Source organism: Carlito syrichta, unplaced genomic scaffold (genome assembly GCF_000164805.1).
Source record: "Carlito syrichta isolate Samal-C Ts95f unplaced genomic scaffold, Tarsius_syrichta-2.0.1 Scaffold123567, whole genome shotgun sequence".
NCBI classification, from domain to species: domain Eukaryota; kingdom Metazoa; phylum Chordata; class Mammalia; order Primates; family Tarsiidae; genus Carlito; species Carlito syrichta.
The window spans coordinates 13,828-38,186 of NW_007067663.1; the positions used below are offsets into that span (position 1 = coordinate 13,828).

Sequence of the window (24,359 nt, forward strand, 5' to 3'; positions counted from 1 at the left end):
CATGAAATCTTTGTTCCAGTGTGGCTTCTGTTTCTCTCTCTGCCCCAGGAAGCCCAATTACTCTTAGGTTTGGTCTCTTGATGTGATCATTCATCTCTTGCAGGTTTTGTTCTGTCTTTTTGAACTTCTTTTCTATGCTTTTGACAGTTTGGGTTAGTTCTGTGTTTTGGTCTTCAAGCTCTGAGATTCTTTCTTCTGCTTGGCTGATTCTTCTTTCCATGCTTATTAGTCTGTTATTCATTTCCATCACAGTATTCTTTACTGCTGTCATTTCTGACATCAGCTCCTTCTTATTTTTCTCTTGTCTCTCCTCAATTTTTTAAATTCTTTCCATTAATGTCTTGATGTCTGGGTGTGTTGCATGTAACCAGTCATTCTGGGGGCTCTTCAGTGTTTGTGTTCCAGAATCTGTTTTCTCAGTGTCTGATCTCCCAGGGGTCTGTGTGAGACGTATATTCTTCTTTTGGTTTTTCTTCACTTGTGTGGTTTTTTCCCCTCCCTACACTTTTTCCTTCCCACCACGTCACCGTCTTCTTTAATTCTGTTATTTGGGGGTAAAGGGATTGGTTTTACTTCTGTTTGTTCAATCTCCTATTCTTTATGTATGCCCTCTTACTTTGTTCAATTCTGGAGTTGCACAGTAGGTTGGGGGTGGTCCTTTTTGCTGTTTTGAGATTTACTTAAGGGGGGAGCTGTGATTCAAAATCTATCTGCAGATCCTGGTATTCGCTGACAGGTGTGTCCCACTTCCCACTGCCTTGGAATCTGTCCATGCAGTGGGGCTATAGGTTTACTCCCTTGAATCGCCAGCAGGTGATGCTATCTCAGCTGCTCACCCCAGAGTGGGTGGGGCCGGACAGGGACGGCAGAGGCTGAAGATGGCAAGATGGCTGTCTGCTTCAGGGCAGACGGCAGGAGACTTACGGTGGGCAGGACGTCTTGGTCGCAGGAGATGTGGCAGTGATCCCAGCAGATCTTCCCTGAAGGGGCTTCAAGGACTGAAGTTGTGGATCGCCTCCAACCTGGGTGGTGCGATGTGCTACTGGCAGCGGTGGTGGTGGTTGCGGCGGCTGCGGCAGCTGCAGTGGCGGCATCTGCACTGCAGTGGCTGTCCAGACTGCTGCGATGCCCCAGCAGTGGCAACGGCTGAGCTCCGTATGAAGAGCAGGCTGCGATGTTGGGGTCGTAGCCCCCGGGGCAAGAGTCAGAGACCCACTGCAGTTCTCCTTTGCAGAGGTTTTCACAAACTGGGTTGCCCTGTTGCCATCTTGCCAGAAGTCAACATCAAAGTCTTAATCAAAGCAAATAAGTCAACTGGAGTCTTGGTCCATCGTCCTGAGAGAGCTGTCTACTTTGTAATGAGTATGTTTCTAGGGAAGGCATTTTCTTGGACATCCTTAATTTTATGGCACCTGAGCTGGTCCCTTCCTATGATGCTCAAGGGTAGTTTTCTTGTCCTGTCACCTCTAAAAGACCCAATTTCCAGGTTCTAGGTCATGAAGGTGGGGTCATCAATAGTAGGGAATTCATGGAAAGTCTTCTCAACCTGGTGAAAATCTACTTTGGTATAATACATCCAGGCCTCTCAGAATTGAATCATATTAGAACTATCAAGTATAGATGATACATGGTGTTTTGCTATCAAAGGCAGAGGTTTTCCAGTATTTATATCATAATGGGCCAGTCTGTGTTTTCTTGTAGGGGATGATGTAATTGTCATTAACTCCAGGGGAAAAACTTTTGGTTAAAGGAATCCAGTCTTCTTTGTGAGTTGAGCTACTTTTATTTTCAAGTCACCATTTGTCCATTCAACCTTTCCAGAAGATGGAGAATGATGGTTCAGGCACTATCAACCCAACCAAAAATAGAGTGATCTGTGTATGACTTTTTTGGACAAGTAAGACTGATTTAAGATTGTTGGTTCATGAAAAACAGTTGAATCTTTTGAGTTACTGGCAAAATACCCATTGTATTTAACTTTAAGGTTCTTAGGTGACAGCTGATTTCCACAGACTTTTGAAAATGGTTAACCAGGAAATAACTTAAAGTGATGACTAACTTTATCTAATGTCTCAGTTTTCATAAATAATCTAAGTAAACTGCTAAAAAATGAATGAGTGGAACAAATAAAAATAAGAGAATGCTTATGGGCAAGGTTTTTATATGGTTTGACATCTTTAAATTATTTTAGGTACTCATTAGATGTCTGGGCCAATTTCAACAAGAAATGGCTATTGTATTTCTAAGAATTGTGGAATGGGTCTCATCAATGAAATGCTGATATCTAATAGACATCACAGGATTTCTTGATTTCTAGGTTTTAATCCAAATTTAAGGTTACTAAGAATAAGGATTCCAGTTAATACATAATTCTGGCAATAAGATATGCCAAAGAAGATGTGCTTTTAATGAAAAAAATAAATTATAAGAAAGACATAGGTGGTTTTCTTTTGCCCACACCAGCTCTGGTATGTCACACTTTCTTTTCTACCTTCTTTCTCTAATAAACTTTGTGTTAAAACTTAAAAAAAGAAAGACATAAGGCTGGGTGCACTAGTCTGGTTCTGACCTTTGGGAGACAAAGGCTAGAGGATCACTCAAGCCCAGGAGTTGGAGGCCAGCCTAGGTTACATAGCTTATTTATACAAAAAAATTTTAAAAATTAGTCAAGTGTGATAGAGCACACCTGTAGTCTCATATACTTGGCCCAAGGCAGGAGAAGAGCTTGGGCCCAGAAGTTCAAGGTGAGTCATGATGGTACCACTGCACTCTAGCCTGGGCAACAGAGTGAGACTCTGCCAAAAAGAAAAAAAAAGAAAGAAAAGAAAGACATAAGGTTGCATTCCTACTGGAAAAAAAGTCACAGTTTATCCCTCAGTGCCATTGTGTTTGTAAAATTTTATTTAACTGTTTGACAACCTATTCAGTCAAGTGAATTCCATCACTGGAGATTTCTCCAGGGATGTCCCACACAGGAAGCACATTTTTTAATAATTTAAGCCTTAACCTGTCTTGAGAACAGACATACTACTGCAAGAATTCTAAATAGATTTCATGATTCACTATCATGAAAAACCCCTCTCTTGTATGTGTGTGTAAGTCTATAATTTCTCCTTTAATATCCATTATTCATCCCATTCCTCTCCTCTGCTATTTCACCCAGGCTTGAATTTGCATGTTTCCTTCTAAAATATGTAGTATCATTTTATGTGTGCAATTATTTTATTTCACATACACAGTATGGTGTATGGTGTCATAGATAGGCATGGCAATTATTGGTCCTATCCAGGTCATTTTGAAGAGTCAACAGACGTGCTGTTATGATTATTTTCCCATAACAACAAGGGAATACAAGGGCTTCTAATCACTTAATATTTTTACATAGCAACATGTTTCAAGATATGATAATAATATCAATAAAAATAATATTGCTTGTCATATGTCAAACAGTTAAAAAGACTTTAATAGATTAATTCATAGCACCTCTGGGGTGTTGATATTGTTATTATTCCCTTTTTACGGTCGAGTGACTGAGGCCCAGAGAGATTGAGCAAGTTGTATAAGGCTGCACAGTCAATGACCACTGAGCCCATTGTGAAACTAAATTAATCAGCCTGGATCTGGAGTCTTTACTACTAAAAGTGCTTAGAGTCTAATAGTAATCAGACTTTTGTGACTGCCCACCAGCCTACCAGAGACTGAAGTCCCTGAAGTCACAGAACTGGTTGCCTGACAATACCAAGGATACAAGACAGGTGTTATCAATACTTAGGAATGCAGCTGGTGGAGGTTTTTTTCCCCCTTAACTTCTCCTTGCTAAAACTTTTCTTTCTTTCTTTCTTTCATTTGTTCTTTCTTTTTTTCTTTTCAGTTGGAGTCTCACTCGGTCACTCAGACTGGAGTGCAGTGGCATGCTCATGGCCTCCACAGCCTCAACCTGCTGGGCTCAGGCAATCCTTCTGCCTCAGCCTTCCAAGGAGCTGGAACTACAGGCATGCATCACCATGCCCAGCTAATTTTTTTTGCTTTATTGTAGAGATGAAGTCTTACCAAGTTGCTAGGGCTGGTCTTGAACCCGTGGGCTCAGGCAATCCTCTCACCTTCACCTCCCAAAGTGTTGGGATTATAGGCATAAGCCACTGGACCCAACCTACATCATGTTTACAATTACTTATGACTATTTTTTTTTTAAAGTTGGAGTCTCATTCTGTCGTCCAGGCTGGAGGGGAGTGGCATGCTCCTGGCTACTGCAGCCTTGAACTACTGGGCTCAGGTGTTCCTTCCATCTCAGTCATTCAAGTAACTGGAACTACAAGCCTGCACCACCATGTCTGGCTAATTTTTAAAATTTATTATAGAGATAAGATCTCATCAAGATACCCAGGCAGGTCTCAAACCTGGGGGCCTTGGTCTCCCAGGTGCTGGGATTATAGGCATGAGCCATTGCACCTGGCCTATTTTTAAAATTTCTTTCTTTTTCTGTTGGAGTCTCACTCTGTCACCCAGGATGGAATGCAGTGGAATGCTCACCATCACAGCAGCCTTGGCTTACTGGGCTCAGGCAGTCCTCTCACCTCGACCTTCCAAAGTGATGGGATTATAGGTGTGAGCCACTGTGCCTGGTCCCAATATTTCAATGTCTAGTGAAGATGAGGTACCCGCTATTTTGCCAAAGCTGGTCTTGAACTCCTGGGCTCAAGCAATCCTCCCACCTTGGCCTCTCAATGTGCCAAGATTACAGGCATGAGCCACTCTGCCCAGCCTCATGACTATGTTTTTATTTTTTAAAATGGCACCTATATGATGCAGTGCTTTCTGTCTTTCCCAACAAGGTTAATATGAAAACTGAAAATATAGGTTGTATGGGGATTAATGACACTCCATTTCCATGATTTATGGCCTTAAATGAGAGGAAGGGTGTGCTCAAAGAGTGGAGATAAGCTGGGCAGGGCTTATGCCTGTAATCCCAACATTGAGAGTTGGAGGTGAGAGGATTGCCTAAGCTAAGTGGCTCGAGACCAGCCTGGTTAGCTTGGTGAGACCTTGTCTTTACAATAAACAAGAAAATTATTATCCAGGTGTTGTGGTGAATGTCTGTGATTCCAGCTACTTGGAAGGCTGAGTTAGAAGGATAGCATGGGTCAAGGAGGTCAAGACTACAGTGGTTGTGAATAAGCCACTGCACTCCAGCCTAGATAACAGACTGAGACTCCAGCTCAGTAGAGATGAGGAACTTAGCTTTCAGGAGCCTCAATAACACTTCCCAGTGATGCTGGATGAGAGTGCAGCAATGGGTGAAGACTAACTGGGTAATGGTCATCTTTCCCTCTTTTGTCCTGGTGCCAGCAGGGGCAGAACTATAACCTAACAGCCACTTAGTACAAAGTGAAATTGGGGAAAACTGAGGATTTTTCCCCTTTTCCAGAGGAGTGACATTGGCCTTAGGGAAAGACAAGGTTGCAAGAGATTGCCTGAGAAGAATGCCTTTCTCTGGATTTGTCCTCTAGAGTTTTTCCTTATAGTTCACTCCGTAGAAACATGGTGATTCCACCTAGACTCATGGAACTGGCAGCAGGGAGGCCACTGAAGGATGGGACCTTGACACTCCCTGCTGTGGAGGAGCTGCAAAGGAACTCTTCCCCCCCCACTGTTCATGAAGGCCTTCAACTGGAGACAAAGACAGACCCTGAAGGCAATGGTGCAGGCTTGGCCCTTCCCCTATCTCCCTCTATAGGCTCTGATGAGGAGTCCTGAACTGGAGATCTTACTACTTATGCTGGATGCACTTGATGAGCTGCTTGCCCAGAAAGTTTTCCTCAGGTGAGGTGATCCAGGTGACCTGGTAGGGAGGGCCCAGGAGTCCAGGGAAGGGTCAGTTGTGCCAGAGAGATTGGAGGGCTGATGGGCACAATATTTGTAGAGGTTCCTGTAAAGAAGCTCGCAGACACCTTGATCATTGCTGAACTATGTCTGGAAAAGAGCTCCAGGGAGCATGACCTTTTGTCATGGGGAGACCTCTAAGGGAATAGGAACCTGTTTCCTCCCAGTGGGTGCTAATGGTACTGGAAGTGGGAACTTGCCATGGTCCACAGGGAAAAGAGGTAGAGAACAGTCAGAGAGGGAACAGAGGGGAGGATGGAAGCAGCTGGTGTTCGGAATATGGAGTCAAAGTTCAGGTGGGAGGCTGGGCATAGTGGCTAAGGCCTGTAATCCCAGCACTTTGGGAGGTGGAGGTGAGAGGATTGCTTGAGCCCAGAAGTTCAAGTCCAGCCTTGGCAACTAGGTGAGATCTCATATCGAAAATAAATTTTTAAAAAATTAGCTGGGTTGGATGGTGTGTATCTGTAGTTCCAGCTACTTGAAAGGCTGACATGGAGGGATTGCCTGAGTCCAGCAGGTCGAGGCTCGGCTCCATACTGGGTGACAGAGCAAGACTTCAACTCAATAAAATAAAAATAAAAAATCCCAAAGAGAGATGCATCCTTGCCTAAATCACGAACCTCTCCACTGTTTTCCCCACAGGAGTTGCAAATTTGAAGTGCTGGATTTATGGAATGTTGATGACAACTTCTGGAAGATGTGGTCTAGGGCAAGGGCTCTTTTCTCTTCCCCAATGGCAGGGAGCAGGAGGTGAACAGTGGAGGACTGTCTGAGGATGGAAAGGCAGCAGCCCTGGAAGGTGGTGATAGACCTTCGCACCTGGGACTATGCTCTGGATGTTTTCCTTACCTACCTTGTTCAATTGGTCAAGTGGAGAAAAGGTTTACACCTGTGCTATAGAAATCTGAAGACTTCTGAGTTTCCCATCCTCATTCTCAGGGAGTTATTGGAAATGTGGAGCTGGACACTATTCTGGAGGTGGAAATGACTGGCACTCTGGAGTTTTTTGAGTTGGGAAAATCTTGCCCATTATTTGGGCCAGATGAGTAGTCTTCACAAACTCTATTTCCAACAAGTCAGTGCTCCTTGTGGTAATGACCCAGGGAGAGAGGAGCCCTTTAGGACCCAAATCGCCTCTCAGTTCCTCCAGCTGGATTGCCTCCAGGAGCTTTATTTGCACCAGGTCACCTTCCTCACAAATAACCTTGACCTGCTGCTCAGGTGAGGAAGGATGGGGAGCTGTCTCTGTAGACCAGGGCAAAGCCTTTCTTTGTCACAGTAAACACTAAAGGGAATCTGCTGTGTGCAGCCGCTGGTGATGTCACAGGGAAGAAAACTATAGAATGTCAACATATTGTCTTGCAGTGACTATCACATGATTACCCCCCAAAAGGTAGTGGGATAAACTGGGTAGATGCTGGAGAAAGAGGCACCATGCTGGAGAGCTTCTTACTGAGGGATTCAGATCTAGTTAGTGGGGGATTTTGAACCCTTCGGGAATTGTGTCAAAGCTAATGGGATGAAGGTCATGGATGGGGGCATTGAAGAAGGGAAAGCCCACCGAACCTGCACATTTCAAATAGAAACTCTGTTCTCAGTGGCTTGGTGAACATGAATTGGCCTGCTTTCAACTTCCCATCTGTAAAAATGTGTCTGAAGCTTGAGGTAAGGTAATTACTGGGTGGGAAATGGGTGATTCTGGACTAGAGAGTGAGGGAGCAGGAATGAAGAGTGGTAGAAGTGATGGATGGTTTGCTGGTGCCTCGGGCATTTCAGGGAGCCTTTGCAGGCTAGAACTTGAACTGATGTTCCTAGATCCTGCCTGAGTATGTCCTGCATGCATATCTCCCACTCTGGGCTTCTGTGGCCCAGAGATACGGTTTTCTGCCTGACAGATGAGAAAAGGAAGCTTGAGGTTCTGGACTTCACCCTGTTTCATGATAAATGGAGAAAGGTCTCTGCTCACCATGGTACTGTTTTGCATGCACAGACTGTTTTGCACACAGCACCCAGGGTGTTGACCACCAGATGAGAACGTGAAACATTCTCCTCCATTGAGCTTATCCCCAACTGGCATCCTCTAGCTAGTGCCATTCTCCAGAACTGACTGCTTGCTCTCTCCCAAGGAGCCTCAAGACCCCCTTGCAGGGCTTGGCCATCACTGAAGTCAAGTTGAAGGAACGGGAGTGGAAACATCTTTTCCGATGCCCCTCGTCACAAAACTAAAGGAGATGGATCACTGTGGGACCTGGATCCAAGTGTTGCTAGACAGTGTTTCTCCCACACTTCAGACCCTGCTGTTAGAGTGCTGTGGGATCACAGGCTCTGAACTCAACCTCATCCCTCCTGTCCTGAAGCACTGCTCCAATCTCAGGACCTTCTGGCTTCAGGGAAATGGCATGTCCATGGCCGCCCTGAAGAACTTGCTGTGCCAAACGATCGGAATGAGTCAGTTAAGCATAGAGCTGTATCATGTCCCTCTCGAGAGTTGTGACAATGAATGTCATGTCCACTGGGATCTCCTTTCCTGGCTTGTGGCTAAGGTAAGGATGACTCTGCGAGGCAGAAGGGATCCTAAGAAGATCATGTTTTATGGGTTTCCCTGCCTTCTCTGTTTCCAAATGGCATGTGGGTATAACCTGTATGCCCTCAATCTGTTGTTGGCATGTGCCTCTTGGCAGGATCAATAAATCACACCTATCATCGGGGTTATGGGGATGGTGATCCCTAGGATGTTGCTGCACCTTAAAAGGAGCACAGAAACCATTGTTTCAGGCACCTGCTCACTGTGAATGGAAAAAGGAAGATGATGCCGCAAGGGCCAGGAATGGAGGGGAAATGTTGATGTGGAGAGTTGCTGAGACCATCGGGCTATGGGTCCTATGAAGGCAGCAAAAGGAATCTTCATTTCTGGAGTGAAATTCAGGCTGGAGTAGTTCATGTAGAAAGTTCCCCCTGCAGAGATGAATGCAAAGAAATGATCAGAAGTAAAGGGAATCTCGTGTCAACTGGCTATCTTTTAAAATTTAAAGTAATAATATCTCTCAAAATAGAGTTTTTCAGCTGGATGCGGTGGCTCATACCTGTAATCCAGATAGCCATCTGGATATGTTCTGAGTATCCGTTACCTTCTTGCTTATTTCTGTAGGCACTTAGTGGGTTAATACGCACATTGCCTGGAACATTGTAGGTGGGCAGAGAGCACAGAGAGCATGGGCCACTAGAGGAAAGTCCTTTCTTCCCAGGGTAACTCTAGGCACCCTCACTGGTAACCAGACTCTGTCTGTGTTGGAAAGGCCTTTACTGTTTAAGGTGTGGCCCCTGCTCTGGGAAGTGACCACCAGACTATATTTGCCTATGGGCCTCATCAACCCATGAGTGTCCTTATGGTGGGTAGAGGCTGTTTAAAAAATAAAAGTAGTTATGGCCAATATAGAAATTCAGATTTTCTTTGAGTAAAATACTAAAATCATAGGCACATAATTCATTTTCAATATTTGTATCTCACACCTGAAGAACTGACACCTTTTGGACAGTTGCTTTTCCTGTGGGGGAGATAAGATCTTGTCATTGTTCCTGGGCTGGTCTTGAGTCCATGGACTTGGGCAATCCTCTTGTCTTGGCCTCCCAAAGTACTGGAATTTCAGATGTGAGCCACCACACACGGCTTAATATCAGTTTTAAACTCATTTTATTTAAGTTCAAGCCAGGTTAAGTGTTTTTTGTCTGTACTTTTTTTTTTTTTGAGTCAGAGTCTCACTGTCACCCAGGTTGGAGTGCAGTGGCATGCTCACGTCCTCTGCAGCCTCGACCTGCTGGGCTCAGGCTATCCTTTTACCTCAGCCTTCCAAGTAGCGGAACTACAGGCACTCACCACCAGGCTGGGCTAATTTTTTGATTTATTGTAGAGATGAGATCTCGCCAAGTTGCCCAGGCTTGTCTTGAACCTATGGGATCAAGCAATCCTCTCACTTCAGCCTCTCAAAGTGCTGGGATTACAGGTATGAGCCACCGCATCCAGCTGAAAAACTCTATTTTGAGAGATGATATAATTACTTTAAATTTTAAAAGATAGCATTTGTAACCTGAAATAAGGGAAAGTAAATGGAAAGTGTAAAGGAAAAAAGCTGCAGTTTAGATGTTCAAAGTTTCTTTAAAATTATAAAGAAATGGATATCAGAATTAAAGGTTAAGACCACATGCAATTTCTTTTTAATTGCAAACCAGTACTCCAAAAAATGCTGGTTGCATAGAGAATGAGATTTTTATTTTGTATCAGTGTACCCATGCTCAATTTTTGGAAAAACTTACAAATAATTCCTTCTTAACTAAAGCCAACTTGAAACACAAAATTTCTCTCATAAGATTCAACTTTCACTAGCTTTATTCCAACTTCCTCAGATCTTCAACGACTTACACAGAACTTAAAAGCTTTCTTTTTAATAGCCAAACATTTTACTTTAGTTCAAAAATTAATTTTCTTCTTTTCTTTATATTTTGACCACACAAAATTCTTCTTCCTACAAAAATAATTTTCTTCCTCTTTTTTACTTTCTTTTAAAAAACACAGCTTCATACTTATTCCTTTCTCTGTATGCCTTCTAGTTACTGTTATTTTTTTCTAAATCTACATTTCATTTTTAAATTTTTAAATTTGTTTATTATTTTAAAGATGTGGAGTACAATTTAAATGTACATTTCAAAAGCAATTGTTAAATAACATATAAAATAGATAAAATCATTCATTTGCCTTAATAAAAGAACATATTTTTATGCCTTTCTTATCATTTTTCTTATTAAAACATACGAATTTTCTTCCTGTATACTTTAAGTATAGAAGTACAAATATTAATTAGAATTGTTAACTTTTAGCAAGTTTAATTTCATGTGAAAATAAAAAGCTAACAAGTAAGCAATTATGAATTGTTTGGCATGAACTAGCAGCTATAAATATTCATCTTTTTAAAAATTTGGAGTCAGAAACTCACTCTCTCACCCAGACTGGAGTGCAGTGGCACCATCATGGCAACACAGCCCAGACCTGCTGGGCTCAAGTGACCTTTCCACATTAGCCATCCAAGGAGCCAGAACCGCAGGCATGCACCACTACACATGGCTGATGTTTTGAGAGACAAGATTTCACCAAGTTGCCCAGGCTGGTCTTGAACCCCTGGACTCAGGTAATTCTCTCACCTCTGCCTCCCAAATTGCTGGGATTACAGGTGTGAGCCACAGCACTCAGAAAATATACATCTTATAATTTCTAGACTTATAGACTTCCTCATAGAATAATCTTTTAATATGCAAACAGACCATATGAAAACAGATCCAAATATCTATTTTATAATATTAAAGAAACCAAATAAAATAAATTAGAAACTGTGTTCAGTAGTTATTGTCTCCACTTTTATAACTTTGGGAAATGACCCAGAAATTAAAGTAGTATGTATTATGTGGTTAAATAACATAACTTTCAAATTACATAAAAGTTTATATACAAATGTGTATCCCATTTATATTGATTTAATAAATTTTTAACAATGATACCTAGGATATTTATTAAACTGAGTTATTAGATACAGCAAGTCATTCTTTCTTTTTTTTGAGTTTGAATCTCCCTCTGTCACCCAAGCTGGTGTGCAGTGGCACACTCACGGCCACCGTAGCCTCAACCTTCTGGGCTCGGCAATCCTTCTACTTCAATCTTCCAAGTAGCTGGAACTACAGGCACATTTCACCACACTTGGCTAATGTTTTAAAAAAATTTTCTTGTGGAGATGAGGTCTTGTCAAATTGCCCAGGCAGGTCTTGAACCCCCTGAGCTCAGTCAATCCTCTCATCTCTACCTCCCAAAGTCCTGGGATTACAGGCATGAACCACTGCATTGGCCAATCATTATTTGAAGTTATCTTTTCTATTAACCATTTTTATAGCATGTGACTATCAGATATTCACTCAGGTAAGAATCTTAAAGTTAAATATATGGATTACTCAGACAATTCAGCTGATAACTCAGAAAATTCAGCTATTTTCATTAAATTGACAATATTAACTAGTCTTGTTCATCAAAGAGTTATACACACAAAGATCATTTGGCTTTCAAGACTGGATTTAAAATCTTATGTACCTACTAGAGACAAACATAATGACACTGGGCAATACCCCTAGGAAAAAAAATGAAAGCTGACAGTTAAGAAGATATTTCTATTTTTTTAACCAACATTTTAAAAATTAGTTTATACCAAGGATTTTAGGTCACAGAAATGTAAAAAGGATTTGGGTTAATTATTACATTTCTGATAAATTACTTGATGTAAGTACATAGTTTTTTGTTTGTAGTTTTGTTTTGGTATGTGCTTTGAAGCCAATGTCATAGTTCACTGCAGCTTCAAACTCCTGGGCTCAAGCATTCTTTCTGCCTCAGGCTTCTGAACAGCTGGAGCTGCAGGCACGTGCCATCATGCTCAGCTGGCACTCTAGAAGAAAATGAAATTAGGCTGAGTATGGTGGCTCATGCCTATAATCCTAGCACATTGGGAGGCCAAGGTGAGAGGATTGCCTGAACACATGAGTTTGAGACCAGTTTGTGCAACTTGGCAAGACCTCATCTTCTTTCTTTTTTTTGAGTGTGAATCTCCCTCTGTCTCCAAATCAAATAAAGTTAGCTGGGCATGATGGTCCATGCCTGTAGTCCCAGCTACTTGGAGGCTGAGGCAGAAGGTTCAACAGAGTCTGGCAGGTCGAGGCTGTGGTGGCCATGAGCATGCCATTGCATATCAGCCTGGACAGCAGGGAGGCTCCAACTTGAGAGAGAGAGAGAGAGAGAGAGAGAGAGAGAGAGAGAGAGAGAGAGGGAGGGAGGGAGGGAGGGAGGGAGAGAGAATGAGAGAGAGAGAGAGAGAGGGGAAGAAAAAGGAAATTAGGTGGGTGTATTCAGGGAAGGAATAAGGAAACAAGATTTCTTAGAGGGAAAACAAGGAGGATTCCATAAGGATCATCCATTTAAAAATATTATCCTTGGCTGCAAGGGTCAAAAGTAAGAATATCATCAGTCCAGTTTACATGGACAGTTGCTGGGCAGACATTCTCATAGAAATTTTTTTTTGTGTAAAGTGATGGTGGATTTTGAGAAAAGGTGTGTATTTTGCAGAGTCTTTGGTGATAGTCCTAGCTATCAGACATATGTGTCAGAGAATCTCCCGTCATGGCCTTCTCTTCCTTAATTTTGTCAGGGTCTGACACAAATGACTGTGTAATAAACTCTTTAAACTCAAATCTCCTTTAAAAAATTTTAGCCTCAAATTTTGATCTTACTTGCTAAAGGGACCTAGAAATGAGTGAGGCTGATGGCTGCCTGGAAAATGTCCCACTGTGGGAAGCATCCTGAGTCTAAAAAAAAAGGTCTCCAAGGGACAGTGCCATCATGACCGGGAAACAAACATTTGCATGTCCATTTCTTTCCATCACTTGGGGGAGTCCACATCTTCCACCCTGGGTGGCTTCCAGACTTGGAAATTTCTCACTTCTCAGATCTGTCTCTGTGCAGCCCTATGGCCTCTGCCCTAGCTCACAAACTCAGATTTAATATTCTCCAGTTGGTTGGTTGAGTGGAATCCATCAATTTGGGAGAAAATACTCTTAACCTCCTGTGGGAAACTGAACATTGAACCTCTCTTTTTCTAAAGATCATGTGGAACTGTAAGAGTCTACAACCTCTCTTTCATAGTTACTTCCCTTATAATTTTTGTTTTTTTAGTAGGAGTCTCAATCTGTTGCCTGGACTGGAGTGCAGTGGCATGTTCTAGGCTACCACAGTCTCGACCTACAGGGCTTAGGTGACCTGTCCACCTCAGTCTTTCAAGTAACTGGAGTCATAGGTACAAGCCACCACACCCAGCTAATTTTCTGATTTATTGTAGAGGTGAGGTCACGCCAAATTGCCCAGGCTGGTCTTGAACCCGTGAGCTCAGGCAATCCTCCCACCTCTGCCTCCCAAAGGCTGGGATTATAGGAGCGAGGCACCATGCCAGGTCCCTTAAAATTTTTAAACTCAGTCTAGGCAAAAGCTTTCAATTCTTTCTCCACTCCTCCTGCAAAAATCTGGAGATATTTACCACGTCTTGGTTCCTGCCCATTAAGAGCACCAAGCTCCACCCTGCCCAGGCCCCACCCTAATTTATCATGGTTGTTTTGACTTGATTTCCTACAGAGTAGTCTTGACAGTAGTCTTAGATCAATCACACCCTCAGTGGTACCTCCCTTCCACCTGAGTGAGCATATGATCTGCTATGTTAGGAAACATAAAACGGAGGTGACCTTTGATACACAGAGATTTTGATAGTTTTCTTAGGAGATGACATTGCTGTCTTCATGAATCTGCTTTGATCTGGAATATTTTCATAATATTGATGTGGTGAAGTATTCTTCATCAAAGTTCTGACTTTTCAGCCTAATGTTGGAGCAGATTAAGTCTTTCCTTGTCTTACACTCAGGATTATGAAGTTCCCATATGGGATTTTCTTTTGATTAGCTCAGAGGGTGGAGCTTGGCCTGAGGTAAATATTAATTTAAAAAATTTCTGAACACTTCCTAAAACCTACCTATGGGAGATGTATCTATGTCAAATCTGTGCTAGTTACCCTGCCTCAATATTACTAAAACTCCCTCCACGTCTGTGGAGTGAATCCCTGAATGAATCCTGTATTCTCACCCTATCACTAATTATTTGACTTTCTTTTTTTTTACTTTTAATTTCTTTATTATAAAGATGTGGGGTACAATTCAGGTTTAGGCATACAAATTTTCATTATGCAGGTACCCTTGTTGATGAGGTATGCCCCCCCTTCACCAGGCAGCCTCCCACTACTGCCAATCCCACTTACCCACCCCCCTCTGGGCAGTTTCTCACTACTCCCAATCATTTTCTTATAGTATTGCAATAATTGTCCAAGGTCTACTTATGAGTAAGAACATGTGATACTCAGTTCTTTGTTTTTGTGAAAGATCACTCAGTATTACAGACTCTAAGTCCATCCAGGTTGCTGTGAAGTTCATGATTTTGTTCTTCTTTATGGCTGCGTAATATTCCATTGTGTACATGTATCACATTTTCTTTAGCCAGTCCTCTTTTGATGGGCAGCACAGTTTGTTTCATGTTCTTGCTACTTTGAACAATGCTGCGATAAACGTATGTGTGCAGGTATCATTTTTGTAGAGTGATTTGAGTTCTTCCAGGTATATTCCCAGCAGGGGGATTGCCGGGTCATATGGAAGGTCAATTTTTAGATCTTTTAGGAATCGCCACACTGTTTTCCACAGAGGTTGTACTAGTTTACACTCCCACCAAGAGTGTAGAAGTGTTCCCTTTTCACTGCATCCTCTCCAGCATCTGTTATTTTTTGTTATTGATGATGGCCATCCTGACTGGAGTTAGGTGGTTTCTCAGGGTGGTTTTAATTTGCATTTCTTTGATGACTAGTGAGGTTGAGGATTTTTAAAATATATCTGCTAGCTGATTGTATGTCTTCTTTTGAGAACTGTCTATTCATATCTTTTGCCCACTTTGTAATGGGGCTGTTTGTTTTTTCTTTTTGGCATGTTTGAGCTCCTTGTAGATCCTCAGTGTTAGGACTTTGTCAGACATACAGTTAGCGAATATTTTTTCCCAGTCTATGGGCTGTCTCCACACTCTCTTGATGGTTTCTTTGCCTTTGCAGAAGCTTGTCATTTTGATGAGGTCCCACTTGTCTGTCTTATCTCTTGTGGCATGGGCACTTGCAGTTTTGATCAGGAATTGATTGCCAGTTCTAATTTCCATAAGGGTGTCTCCTGCATTTTCTAAAGTTCTTATAGTTTGAAGTTTTACATTTAGGTCTTTGATCCATTTAGAGTTGATTTTTGTGTCTGGTGATAGGTGGGGATCTTGCTTGAATCTTCTGCATGTAGTCAGTCAGTTTTCCCAGCACCATTTACTGAATAGGTTCTCCTCTCCCCAGTCATTGGTGATGGAGGCTTTGTCAAAGATGAGTTGGTAGGGAAATTGAGGTTTAGCTTCTGCATACTCTATCCTGTTCCATTGGTCTATATGTCTGTTCTTGTATTGATACCAGGCTATCTTGATTATTGTAGCTTTATAATAGAGTTTAAAGTCTGGGGATGTGATACCTCCTGCTTTTTTTTTTTGCTGAGAATTATTTTGGTTATTTGAGGTCATATATGTTTCCATATGAATTCTTATATTGTCATCTCCAGTTCCGAGAAGAATACTGCTGGTAATTTAATGGGTATTGCATTAAATCTGTAGATTTCCTTGGGTAGGATGGACATCTTAACAATGGTGATTCTTCCAGTTCATGAACATGGAATATTTTTCCATTTGTTTGTGTCATCTCTCATTTCTTTGAGCAGTGTTTTGTAGTTTTGATTGTAAAGGTCTTTCGCATCTCTGGTTAGGAAGATGCCAAGGTATCTGATATTTTTCTGGCTATTATGAATGGGATTGTGCTTTTTATTTGGGTTTCTGTTTGTTTATTGTTGGTGTATAGAAATGTGACTGTCTTTTGCACATTGATTCTACACCCTGAGACTTTGCCAAAGTTCTTTATCAGTGCAAGGAGGTTTTTTACAGATTCTCTTGGGTTTTCAAGGTATAAAATAATGTCATCTGCCAAGAGGGATAACTTGACTTCCTCTTTTCCTATTTGGATACTCCTGATCTCCTTCTCTTGTCTGATTACTCTAGCTAGGACTTCCAACACTATGTTGAAAAGAAGAGGTGAGAGTGGGAATCCTTGTCTTGTTCTGGTTTTCTGGGGAAATGATTCTAATTTCTGTCTGTTCAGCAGTATGCTGGTTGTGGATTTCACGTAGATGGCTCTTACTATTTTGAGGTATGCTCTATCTATGCCTAGACGTTCGAGGGTTTAATCAAAAAGAGGTGCTGGATTTTGTCAAAAGCTTTTTCCACATCTAATGTTATAATTTTGTGGTTTTTGGTTTTACATCTGTTGATGCTTTTAATTACATTTATGGTCTTATGAATGTTGAAGCAGCCAACATAGGAGTACCCTTTCATAAAGCAGCTTCTAGGTAAACCTAAAAAAGATACTGACTCTAACACTATCATAGCTGGGGACTTAAATACCCTACTCACAACCCTAGACAGATCATTAAAACAAAATCAGAAAGGAGATCTGGAACCTCATCATGACACTTGACCAAATGGACTTAATCGATATCTACAGAATACTCCTCCCAACAACCATGGAATATACATTTTACTCATCACCACACGGAATGTACTCTAAGATTGACCACATCCTCGTCCATAAATCAAACATAAACAAATTTCATAAGATTGAAATTCAGCCATACACCTTCTCAGACCACAGTGGAATAAGAATAAATATCAGCACTAACAAACAAAGTCCCCCCAAAACTTATTTTCTTATTTGAGTCAGAGTTTCATTCTGTTGCCCAGGCTGGAGTGCAGTGGCACACTGCTCACGCTCACTGCAGCCTGGAACTGTTGGGCTGAGATGATCCTTCTGCCTCAGTCTTCCAAAGAGCTGGAACTACAGGAGCATGCCACCATGCCTGGGTAATGTTTTGATTTATTTGAATTATTTGATTTATTGTAGATGTCTCACCAAGTTGCCCAGGTTGGTTTCAAACTCCTAGACTCAGGCATTCTCTCACCTCAACCTCCCAAAGTGCTGGGATTACAGGCTTGATCCACTGCAACTGGCTTCTTTTACTTTCATGTACAAATATGTGATTCAATAAAGTAATGTGGAGAAACCAAAAAGCGAATCAGGATTAACTGGGTGGAGTTTCAGGAATCTAATCAAATGTTTTCTGATGGAAGCTGGCAGTTGAAAAGGGGAGGTGTGATTTAGAAGGTCCATAAAGACTTCTGAAGGTCCACAGGAGAGAGTAACTCCCAGTGTCTGGAGCTACTGCTCTGTTCTGAGAAGTCCCAGCACCCTGCAGACTGAGTCCAGACCTGGTAAGTCACCCACCTTCCTGGGGACACTCCCGTCTGATGCACAGTAAATGGGGAACAGATTGTGACAAAAAAGTCATGGTACAAGACTTAAAGCATCTCCCAGCACCCAAGTGTGTGTCAGCTAAAGGACTTGGCCTGAGTGGCATTTGACTATTTAAGTTCTATACAACTTCTTCTCAAGAAAGTTGAAGTCACCCTCCAGACCCTGGACTTAGATGACTGTGGAATCACAGACTCCCAACTCAATGCCATCCTGCCTGCTCACTGTTGGGCTGAGCAAGTTAAGCCTAAGGCTCTATCCTGCCCCTTGGTAGTGTTGTGATGCCCAGGGTATTCTCCACCAAGGGAGACTTGCCCAGCTTGGGGCTGAGCTGAGGCAGACCCTGAGAGACTTAAGGCAGCCCAAGGGGGTCTTGTTCAGTATTGTCCCCTGCCCTCATTGCAGCAAGAGAGCATTCTATGACCTGGAGTTAGGTCAGTGTTGCTGTAAAATGACTGCCTCGTTGGGTGCATATATCAGTCTTTCTTTTGGCTCTTGATCACTGAAATGTAGGACGTAGGTGCACCTTGAGGGGACACAGACCCCCTTGTTCCAGGCAACTGCTCAGTGTGAGTTGGAAATGAAAAGGTCGTTCAACAGGGAGCAGGACCAGGAAGGAATGTTGACTTGGGGAGTCGATAAGACCTTCAGGGGAATGGGTCTTTTAAAGTTAGAAATAGAAATCTGAATTTCTAGAGCAGGATTCAGGCTGGAGGTATATGAGGATGTTACCCTTGCATGGAGGGTTGTAAAGAATGTCAGAAAAAAAGAACTCTCAATGGAGACCATGTGGCGCCCTCTATGACCAAAGAACCTGTTTTCCAGGTTAAACCTCAGGACTCTTCAGTGACTGGGGAGAAAAAAAGGCACTGAGTTGTCCTGAACAATAAGGTTCATACTCAGTAAACCAAGGCATCAAAATGAAATTTGATCATTTGACTGGGCTAAGAGGCTCATGCCTACAATCCCAGCACTTTGGGAGGCCAAGGTAAGAGACTCAAGGTGAGACTGCCTGAGCCCATGGGTTGAAGACTAGCCTAGGCAACTTGGTGTGATCTTATCTCTACAATAAATCAAAAAATTAGCCGGGTGTGTTGACACATACCTGTAGTTCCAACCACTTGAAAGGCTGAGGCAGAAGGATCACCCAAGCCCAGTAGGTCGAGGCTGTGGTGGCCAGGAGCATGCCACTGCATTCTAAACTGGGCAACAGTGTGAGAATTCAACTCAATTAATAAAAAAAGGAATTTGACCATTTTTCTCTAGTTATTTACTTCTTTGTTATCTCCTTGCTTTTTTCTGTGGCAGTTCAGTGGCTTAATAGACACTAGGTGGACACATAGAGCCTGGAACATTCTAAGTGGGCAGGCAGTGAGGGAGAACAACAGAAATAAAGCCTCTTCTCAAGAGTCTTCACTGCTAACCAAATGCCAAGGGCTTGGCCACCCCTGTGGGTCACCAAGTGAATCCAGAAGCCTTAGTTCATGGACACTGACTTTGCTGCACAAGGGACCATGCTCACTCCCTGTAGCACTAGAAGGGGACATCTGAGCCATGTATTAGCCAGAGTTCTGGGCAGCACCAGTGCTTGCCTCTGGCACTGCTGGTTGACAGACATTCTTAATGAAACTCATCATAGCTAGGAAAGACATCCACATTCCCATTTAGCAAAAATATTAAAGTCATAGATCCAGTCCTGGCACAGTGGCTCAAGCCCGTAAACAACCTTGGGATGCCTAGGCGAGAGGATTGTTTAAGCTCAGGGGTTTGAGACCAGCATGGACATCCTGGTGAGACCTCATCTATACAATAAATAAAAAAATAAGCCAGGTATGGTAGTGGGTGCCTGTAATTACAGCTACTTGGAAGACTGAGGTAGAAGGATCACCTGAGCCCAGCAGATCTAAGCTGCAGAGGCTGTGAGCATGCCACTGCACTCTGCCTGGGTGACAGAGTGCAACTCCAACTCAAAAAGAAAAAAAATCATAGAGCCATATAACATAGCTGGGCTCGGTGGCTCAGCCTGTAATCCCATGCTTTGGGAGGCTGAGGTGAGTGGATTGCCTGAGCCCGTGGGTTCGAGACCTGCCTGGGCAACTTGGCGAGACCTCATCTCTACAATAAATCAAAAAATTAGCCGGGCATGGTAGCGCACGCCTGTAGTTCCAGCTACTTGGAAGGCTGAGGTAGAAGGATTGCTGGAGCCCAGCAGGTTGAGGCTGCGGTGGCCAGGAGCAGCCACTGCACTCCAGTCTGGGTGACAGAGTGAGACTCTAACTCAAAAAAAAAAAAAAGAACCATATAACACTCTCCAAATATTTCCAGCCCATGTGAAAAAGATACTCCCTAGGGGAGCTAGGTCATGTCTGGGATTTATATTTTTTTCTTTTAAAGATGTGGTGTACAATTCAGGGTTATATATACAAATGTTCATTAGGCAGTTACCCTTGTTGACGAGGTGTGCCCCTCCCTCCCCTGGTAGTTTCCCTCAACTGCCAATCCCTTTCTTGTATTATTATGATAATAGTTCAAGTCCTGCTTATAAGTGAGAACATATAGTACTCTGTTCTTTGTTTCTTTGATAGATCACTGGGTATGATAGATTCCTTTTTTCTTCTTCTCTTTTTTATTTTTAAAAAATTTATTTATTGTAAAGATATGGGGTACAATTCAGGCTTAGGTATACAAACATTGATCATGCAGGTACCCTTGTTGATGAGGTATGTCCCTCTCTCCTCTAGAAGTTTCTCTCAACTGCCAGTCCCACTCCGCCTCCCCTGACAGTTTTCCACTACTGCCAATCACTTTCTTATAGCTTTATAATTGCTCAAGGTCACCTTATGAGTGAGAACATATGGAACTCAGTTCTTTGTTTCTGTGATAAATCACTGAGTATGATAGACTCCAAGTCCATCCAATTTTCTGCAAAGTCCATATATTTGTCCTTCTTTATGGCTGCATAGTATTCCACTGTGTATATGTACCACATTTTTTTAATCCAGTCCAGCTTCGATGGGCAACACGATTGGTTCCATGTTTTTGCTATTGTGAATAGAGCTGCAACAAACATATGTGTGCAGTTATCTTTTTCGTAGAATAATTTGAGTTCCTCTGGGTATATTCCCAATAGGGGAATTGCTGGGTCATATGAAAGGTCAATTTCTAGTTCTTTCAGAAATCTCCAGACTGTTTTCCAGAGAGGTTGTACAAGTTTGTATTCCCACCAGCAGTGTAGAAGCGTTCCTTTTTCTCCACATCCTCACCAGCATCTGTTGTTTGTTTTATTAATGAATGCCATTCTTACAGGGGTTAGGTGGTATCTCAATGTGATTTTGATTTATATTTCTCTGATGGTGAGTGAGGCTGAGCACTTTTTCATGTGTCTGTTGGGTGTCCATATAACTTCTTTTGAGAAGTGTCTCTTCATGTCTTTTGCTTACTTTTTAATGAACTGTTTGTTTTTTTTTTCCTTTGGCACATTTGAATTCCTTGTAGATCCTAGATGTTAGGCTTTGTCAGATATACAGTTGGTAAATATTTTTTTTACCATTCTGTGTGCTGTCTCCCCACTTTCATAATGGTTTCTTTGACTTCTCAGAAACTTGCCAGTTTGAGGTCCCACTTGTCTGTCTAATCTCTTACCGTATGGCACTTGCGGTTTTGATCAGGAATTGATTGCCAGTTCCAATTTCCATAAGGGTGTTTCCTGCATTTTCTAAGGTTCTTATAGTTTGAGGCTTTATGTTTAGGTCTTTGATCCATTTAGGGTTAATTTTTGTGTATGGTGATAGGTAGGGATCTTATTTCATCTTATACATGTGATCAGTCAGTTTTCTCTTGTCTGGGCTATCTTAACACCTCCCTTGTCTCCCCATTTAGGTACCCTAGAGTAGCTTGTCATCAGAGGATGAACAGTGAGTAAGTACCTGTGTGGGTGATGAGTGACTTTCCTGAGAAGAGTGACCCTAAATAAAGCAAATCCAAGTGAAGTACCCTCCTGAGGATTCAGGGACTGGTGTCATTGGGCAGGGACTTGTGGCAAGAGCCTCAGTTTTCCTGTAAAGTGAGGATGGTGATGCCCATGAACTTATGGCAACTTGTAGCCGTCCAATGAGGTGGTGCAGGCTGAGGGCTTGACACCAGGCCTGGTATACAGTTAAGGGTTTAATAAAAGCATCTTTTCCTTGCTTGTTTCTCTAGCAGAAGTTCCAGCATGCTTTATCCTGCAATCTTACCTTCTTTTCCTGACAACAGGGAGGAGAGCAGGAACACAGGACACACGATGGGACTTGGCTCCCACAGGCCACCCCTATTCAATCAGGATTCACCCAAACAGCAGAGCCTTAGCTTAGGGAGTGGGGTTAGGTGGGCAAGACTGGAGTTATCTGTAGAGGGCTTAAAAGCATTCCAGTCATTGGGTTCCTGCGCCATCTGCTGGTTCTTCAGACCAAATGGTATAAATTAGCATTACAAGAAAGATGATGCTGTATGTTGTTGTTACAATTGTGCTATTACATTAATGCTATTTAAGTATACATATTTGTGTGGGGATTTTTATGTAAACATACATTTCCTTTTTAAACAAAAAATAAAATTTAATACTTTTACAGAATGCAATGTGCATTTTTAATGTTTAACCTGGTCCAGAGTCCCAAAACAAATGAGGCATTTCAAATGGTTTTGAGTGATAATGAATAATAATTGTTGCTTTCAAAAAGTATACTGAGAATAATACAATTCTGGTATTAAAATGAAGTATTGCAACTATATTTTAAAAGATTGACTTTATTAAACTGGACATGGTGGCCCTTGTCTGTAATCCCAGCACTTTGGGAGGCAGAGGCAAGAGAATTGTCTGGGTCCACAGGTTCGAGACCAGCCTGATCAACTTAGTAAGACTCATCTCTATGATAAAACAAAATTAGCTGGGTGTGGTGGTGCATGCCTGTAGTTCCAGTTACTTTGAAGACTGAAGAGGAAGGATCACATGAGGCCAGCAGGTTGAGGCTGCGGTGGCAATGAGAGTTCCACTGTACTCTAGCCTGGGTGACAGAGTGAGCCTCTGACTCAAAAAAAATTTTTTTGCTTTGTTACTTTAGGGCAGTTTTAGGTTCACAGCAAAATTTAGCGGAAAGTACAGAATTCCAAAAAAATTTGGAATTTGTTTATTAAAAATTGTGTATTTATACTTACATGTTTACACTTCAGTCAGCTTAAAGTACTCTCCCTTGGATGCTATGTGCTTATCGAGATGCTTTTTACATTGCTCAGAACAGTTTTTGAACTCCTCAATTTTGATGTCTTTTAGTGCTTCTGTTGTTTTTTGTTTCACCTCTTCCATATCAACAAAACATTTCTTTTCCTTTGAGGACTTTTTTCACTGAGGGAAACAAACAAACAAAAAGTCACTTGAGTGAGATCTGGTGGAAGGGAGAGTAGGGCATGAGAGCCATGTGACTTTGGGTCAAAAACTGCTGAACACTCACTGCAGTGTGAGCAGGTCTGTTTTCATGGTGGAAGAATTCAGGACGTTTCTTCCACAACTCAGGATGTTTCTTCCACAATGCAGCATCTCACAATAACATTGACTGTTACACTGATGCAGATCAATTTCTAGAACATTTACCTAGTAGGGGAAGCCTGTACTACAAGGGGCCTGTCCTCCAAAAGATAATTTGGGGTTTTTTGGATCCCCCCTCATGCTTCTTGCCCCCACACATGCACAGCCTCCCCCAGGATAAGCATCCCAAGCCAGAGGGGGGCATTTGTTATAATCAATGAGCATGTGGACACATCACCATCGCCAAAAGCCATAATTTACATTAGGAATCATTGTTGGTATTGTACGTTTTATGGGTTTTGTGAAATACATCATGACATGTAGCCACCATGACAGCATCCTACAGGGTAGTTTTCATGCCTGAAAATCCTTTGTGCCCTCAATCACTGGGCATTTTATTGTCTTCATAGATTTGTCTTTTCCAGAATGTCATACAGGAGGTGGCCTTTCAGATTATTCTTTCACTTGTTCAGCAACATGCAGTTGAAAATCCTCCAAATCTTTTCATAGCTTGACAATATTCCATTGACTGGATAAATAACAGTTTATTGATCCAGTCACCTACTGAAGGGCATCTTGGTTGCTTCCAAGTTGGGGCAATTATGAATAGAATTACTAGAAACATCTTGATGCTGGTGTACTCATTTGGTCAAATACCAATGAGTGTGATGGCTGAATTTTATGGTGAGAGTATGTTTCACAATAATCATTTTTCTTGATAAACTCTCCTGTAAGACAGACATCGTCCCTTAATATGCTGGGACTGTGTCTCTGTTGCTCTGTGATCCCACAACTGAACATAGAGTCTTGGTAGAAGATGCGGCTGACTGCACAGAGCATGGAAACCATCATTAGTTTGTCACTAATGCTAA

General features: G+C 42.1%; 1 pseudogene; it reads left to right on the forward strand.

Annotated features, from left to right (window-relative positions):
* The first annotated feature begins 878 nt into the window (after positions 1-878).
* Positions 879-24,359, forward strand: part of LOC110594678 — a 29,856-nt pseudogene continuing 6,375 nt past the window's right edge.